Consider the following 6659-nt stretch of genomic DNA (forward strand, 5'->3'; position numbering starts at 1 on the left):
CATGTGGAATCTAAAGAGAAGTGATACAAATGAACTTACTTACGAAACAGAAAGGGACTCACAGACTTAGAAAATGAAGTTATGCTTGCTGAGGGGGAAGGGATAGTTAGAGGCTTTGGGAAGGTCATGCACACACTGCTCTGTTTAAAATAGATGACCAACAACGACCTACTGTGTAGCGCGGGGAACGCTGCTCAATGTTGTGTGCCAGCCTGGGTGGGAGGGGAGTTCCGCGAGAACGGATATGTGTATATGCGTGGTCGGGTCCCTTTGCTGTCCACCTGAAACTATCACAGCTCTGTGAACTGAGTCTACTTCAATACGAAATAAAAAGACAGAAGGCTCTACTTCATCTCCAGAAGGCCCAGCCCTTCACTTCTCTCAGCCCCTGGTCCCCAGGAACTATCATAATTCTTATTCCGATTTCTAAAAACAAAAATTTTCTGTTATCGGCTAAGCTCAGGGCAGCTCAATACTGCTCAGTCAGCAAATGTGATGCCTTACAAGGTGGGCCTTTCTTAGCACTCACATTAATCGTAATCTTGAACACATATTTTCCTCCATCCTAGAAACCTTCAGTTCATGTTAACGTTTACTATTTTAAAGTACGGACAATTTAAAGCAAGAAAATTAAGAGTTGACAGGCAAAGATAAGAACTAAGACTTAGTGATCATTCTTGAACCCTTCGCATTTCTTTCCTTCTGGTGAATGTGGAATTTCTTACCTGGATTTTAGGGACAGTGCTTATATCTAATTACTGAGTGGGGTTTGATCCCAATGATTAAATCATCGGCCAAAGACTAATTCCACCATTTCATGGCAACTTCCACATCACAGCAGCAATCTTCCTTAAAGGTGAAGGATATGACCATATAATATGACCATAGTACACTTGATATAATTATTTGACTTATTATAACTATCAGGTATTATCAAGAAAAGAAGAAAAATCTAGATTGTAACAAGTGTGAGAGCACAATGTATTCTTGCCTGAGAAGTTCTCTAGTCCAGGCTCAACACAGAAGGTGGATGGAAAGTGAATTTTCTGTGTATTACTGCCATCTGCTGCTGCCTGAGTATGGAAGGCGTTTTGCAGATCGCAGACAGAAAGACGAGCTTTAAAAAAGAAAAAAGTCAAAGCTCATTTGGTTGACATTAATTATTTTTTTTTTTTGCTAAACCTTTGGCATAAATATGTTCATTAATTTTTTCCCTGTGATCCCTGGACGTCATAAAATATTCATGAAGGACAAGAAGCTTCCATCTGGTCATTTGTCTTTCTATTTCCCATCATGCAACGATATTCATTTTGAATATCAGTTCGTGTTAAGCTGTTTAAAATCCAGGAAATAAAATAAGGTGATGTGTTGCTTTTTGTAACACTCTACTGTATAGCTCACATAACCTTACAACTCTTTGAAAATTATGAAAACTCAACCTAAGTTATTTGGAGTAGCTACTTAAGGGATTTATATAATGAAAGTGAAAGTGGCTTTGTTGGCTGGTCCGATGGTAGTGGGTTACCAGAACTTATTAACGTTAGTGTCACTAAAGTTGGTATACAACCCCCCACTGCTAAATTTGACTGGCTTTTTACTATTTGAGTTTGTATCCAACTAAAAAAAAAATAACTTTGCAAAATATTCCCTTTGGAGGAAAAACATCCTTAAAGAAGTGCACTTATAACAACTAGGAACAATACCATTCTTTTTCTAAGTTTCGTAACAAGTGTATAATTTTTTTTAAAACCAGAAATGCTCTTCTGCAGGTATGATCCTTCCATTTGTACCTGGCCTGAATGGCAATTTCCCACAGCTTTGGGGATTGGGCACACCTCTCACGTAGCCACTGGAGATGGTATCAGTACAGCGCTACTGCCAAGAGTTAAACCTTCCTGGCAGTGTGTCCAGGGCACTTTTTTGCTCAGAAGGGAGGAGCAGTTTTCGAGGGACCCAGTACAGTCTGGCCTGATCATCTGCTCAGAGGACCAAGGCTCTCCTTGCCATCATGGTTAACTGTTGTTTGAGCTGCAAACTCATGTCAATGATCTGTCTCTGTAAGCATCTCTAAGTAGGGTTTAGGGATGAGAGCTAAGGTGAAGGGCAAAATGAGAAATCCACAAGTCTTTCCTTGACCCTGTTCTATTATATTTTGTGGTTATTATTGTTTAGTCGATAAGTTGTGTCCAACTCTTTGAGACCCCATGGACTGTAGCCTGCCAGGCTCCTCTGTCCATGGGATTCTCCAGGCAAGAATACTGGAGTGGGCTGCCAGGCCCTCCTCCAGGGTTTATTCCCGACCTAGAGATCAAACCTTTATCTCCTGCATTGCAGGCGGATTCTTAGCCCCAGAGCCACGGAAGCCCTCTATTACATCTGCTTTAGTTTAAAGTAGTGATGAACATTTTTTTAAATAATAAAACCAGCATAATCTTTCCTTTCTAAAGAATGAGGCTGGCCATTGGAGCAAAGCAAAGAAAATAACAGGGATGTTATTACTTCCCAAAACTGCTGATAATGGAGGGAATAGTACATACTTCTTTTTCTTTTTCCACAGTGGAGTGAAGGGCAATGGTTGGTGGTTGAGTCACTGGAATAGAAACAGCGTGAGTCTCCAGAAACAATCCTTTAGACGACCTTGGTCCAAACCCAACATGATCTCAACTGAAGGACAAAGTGACAGGAAACAAAGAATTAAAGCAAATATTTGGATAATTGAGGTAGCATTCCCATCGATCCCCAAATCCTTTGCCTCTTGTATCTGAATAGTGTTTTCTTAGTTGCCTGGATCATGGCCTCTGCTCCTGAGTGTGTATGTGTGTGCGCGCGCGCATGTGTATAGGATGAGAGTTCCCAAGACCAGCACAGCAAGAGCAGTGTGCACACCTCAGGGACCTGCAATCAAGTGTGATAATGGCACCCGAGCTGCTTCTCCTCTCCAGGGTCCGCTGAGGACTAATAGTTGTGTTGATCTGAGTATCAAATGTCTGGCTCTCCAGGGACAGGATGGAAACTGATCCCTTGGAGAGATTATCCTTCTAGGGCCCACCTCTCTAACTCCCCTGCCCCATCTCTGAACCCCCCAACCACTGCCTCTGACAGAAATCACCCTACCCTCCCCTTGGGGGCAGAATCCCCCACACTATCTTGATCCAGCAGCCTATTGCCTCATATTCTCCTTCTCCGTTCGCATTTCTGGCTCCCCAACTAGACAGGGAGTGTTTCCCAAGTTCTTTCACCCATGCAGTCCCAGCGCCCAACCAACCCCCACATCACAGATCCATAGCAAGTGTTTGGGGAATGAATGAACAACAAAGTAATTAACATTGATTTAAAATTACTGAGGGTAATACACAAAATTTTCCAGCCTCAGTTTCAAAGTCAGTTTTTCCCTTATGGGTGGGTGAAGGAGGCTTAGGGCCCCTCCAGGAGCTGGAGCAGGTGTTGGTGAATAATGGGATTTGGGGGGCTGGTGAGGAAAGGACAGAAGGGAAATTGACAGAAACTGATGCTGCCGAAGACACTGGCTCCTGAGACCAGATGTGTGCGCACAAAGCCCTCCTCTGACCCCACTCTCTCATCAGCAGCCCACAGAAGCACCTTCACCAGTTCTTCCCACCTTCTGGAAGTGGGGGGCAGGCCTCAACACTGTTCCTATCAGCCTGGAGCCTCAGTCAGGGGCCCCTGTTCGCACCATGAGCTCCACTTGTCCCCAGAAGGGTTCACTCAAAAGCCCTGCGTCTGTGCTCTCGTCTTCACCCACAATCCTGGCTGCACTTTATCTCCAGGATAAAAGCCGACTCAGAAAGGGTGTGTGCGCTTTAGTTTTCAGCTCTCCTGCTCCATGGAAACTCTGCAGGACACTTCTCAGTGAAGTGTTCATCGGCCTTCTCTCAGAAGCAGTGTGTTTCCTTCTTGGCTTCTACAGAATTCAATCGTTTGCTCCACAATGCACCAAGGAGCCAACAGCAGAGGTTGCACTGGGAAGAGACAGAGGTGGCTCCAGAAGGCTGAGTTCCTCTGGAGTAGGCCACGACGTCATGGCAGTATCTCCTCACCGCCGGTGAGTGCTGCTTCGGAAAGAAGTCTGCGTGGATTCTGAGCATCGCAGCCTACGTGTCAATTCGTAGCAGTCCCCAGCCGCAGGGGACAGAGGGCCCCTCCCCAGTAGCTGGGAGCAGGCCCATCATGGTCACCACTGTCCCTTGCCAAAAGATCCTGAGACAGTAGCCTGAAGTGGGGGGCAGGCCTCGACACTGTTTCCTATCAGCCCGGAGCCTCAGTAGGGGGACCCTGTTCGCACCATGAGCTCCACTTGTCACGGCTGCCAGCCCCCAGCCGCGCCCACAGCAGACCAACCCTGTTTTATCCATTTGTCCATACCAGGAGTTCACCCAGTCCTGTCTCATCCACTCCCTCCTCAGATTATTTGGAAGCAAATCCCAGACATCATATTTTCTTCAACTGCAAATATTTCAACATAAATTTACAAAGGAAGATCACTCTCTTGAAAAACATAACCACACTACTATCCCCTACCTATTTAACATGGGCTTCACTGGTTGATCAGTGGTAAAGAATCTGCCTGCAATGTAAGAGATGTGGGTTCGATCCCTGGGTCGGGAAATTCCCCTGGAGAAGGAAATGGCAACCCACTCCAGTATTCTTGCCTGGAGAATCCCACGGACAGAGAAGTCAGTGGCAGGCTACAGTCGATGCAAAAGAGTCGGACACATCTTGGCAAATAAAAGAAACAAAAAGTTAACAACAGTTCCTTAATGTCATCCAATACACAGCCTTGGTATTTCCCTGGCCATCTCCTAATTTTTGTCCAGCTTGTATTTTGAATTTGGATCCAAGTAAGATCCATATACCATAATTGGTTAGCATGTCTCTTAATTCTCTGTAAAAAAAAAAAAAAAGTAAGATTCAACTTCCTAAAGTATACAATTGAGTTCATTTTCATATAGTCACAAAATTATGCAACCATCACCACTATCAAACACCAGAACATTTTCTTCACCCACATCCATCAGCAAACACTCCCCTTTTCCCCTCCCACCCAGCAACTACTAATCTACCTTCCATCTCTTAATTTTGTTTTAATCTGTAGGCGTCTCCTCTTTCTCTGTCTTATGCAATTTACCTGTTGAGGAAACTGGGTCATTTGACTGCAGAGTTGGCCCAGGCTGGCTTTCCCAGGTTGCTTCCCTGGGGTGTGGTTTACGATATCCCTTTGTTCTGAGTCTGCTGCAAATGGATAATGAGATCTGGAGTCTTGGGCAGATGCAAGTCGGATTGGGGGGCAGGTATTGTAACTGTCTATACAGAAGCACATGATGTCGGTATTAACAGTTGTTGATAATTGTCACCCAAATCCATTAACTCATCAGGGGTCACACAACGGTGAGGTTTTAATTCTATCTTCCCTTCTCATCTGTGAGTTGGCATGTCTCTACAAAGAGGAACTTTCGTTCAGCAACTAGGAGGTTACTCTGAGGTGCAGTGTGTTGAATAAACGCAGGGTAAATGTTTGAGTCTTTTCCTCTGTTATGGTTGTGAAAATTATGGGTTGGCTCCCAAGTGTTCGCCAAAGCTGATCAGTGAGAATTGGTTGTCTGACTTTATTTTTGGTAGTATCATCATAAACTGTGCATTAAAAAACCCATTATAGGGACCTCCCTGGTGGTCCAGTGGTTGAGACTCCACACTCCCAAGGCAAGGGGCCTGGGTTGGATCCTGGGTCAGGGAACCGGATCCCACGCGCCACTATTAAGAGTTTGCATGCTCCGACTAAAGATCCTACATGCCGCAGTGAAGACTGGAGATTACACCTACCGCAGTTAAGATCCAGCAAAACCAAATAAATAAACATTTTAAAAAATCCATTATAAATATGTGAAAAGTAGAATGGGTCCAGATTCTGGAGAACCTTAAAATCTGGCAGAAGAGCATAAATTATGGCATTCAGGGAGCACCGTTAACTTCTGACTGAGGTAAAAATGGTGTTGAAGGAATAAGATTAGAACGGGAAGCAAAAGAGAGGATGTGGAGCAAAGGACTCCTTCCTACACTGTTGGCAGGAATACAGGCTGGTATAGCCATGATGAAAAACAGTACGGAGGTTCCCCAGAAAACTAACATTACCACAGGGTCCAACAATCTCACTCCTGGGCATATATTCAGACAAAACTCTAATTAAAAAGCTACATGCACCCCTGTGTTCCCAGCAGCACCATTCACAATAGCCAAGTCATGGGAACAAACTAAATGTCCATCAACAGATGCATGAAGAAAGGTGTGGTACATGTATGCAAGGGAATATTACTCAGCCATAAATAGGAACGAAATGATGCCATTTGCAATGACATAGATGCAACTGGAGATTATCATACTAAGTGCGGTAAGTCAGAAAGAGAAAGACAAATACCATATGATATCGCTTGTATGTGGAATCTAAGATATGACACAAATAAACCTATCTACAAAAGAGAAACCTACTCACGGGCATAGAGAACAGACTTATGGTTGCCAAGACGGAGGGGGTTGGAGAAAGGATGGAGTGGGAGGTTGGGGTTAGCAGGTGTGTGCCATTATATAGAAAATGGATAAATAATAAGATCCTATGGTATAGAATGAGAAACTGTATTCGATATCCT

Source organism: Bos mutus, chromosome 4 (assembly GCF_027580195.1).
Source record: "Bos mutus isolate GX-2022 chromosome 4, NWIPB_WYAK_1.1, whole genome shotgun sequence".
In the NCBI taxonomy this organism is placed as follows: Eukaryota; Metazoa; Chordata; class Mammalia; order Artiodactyla; family Bovidae; genus Bos; species Bos mutus.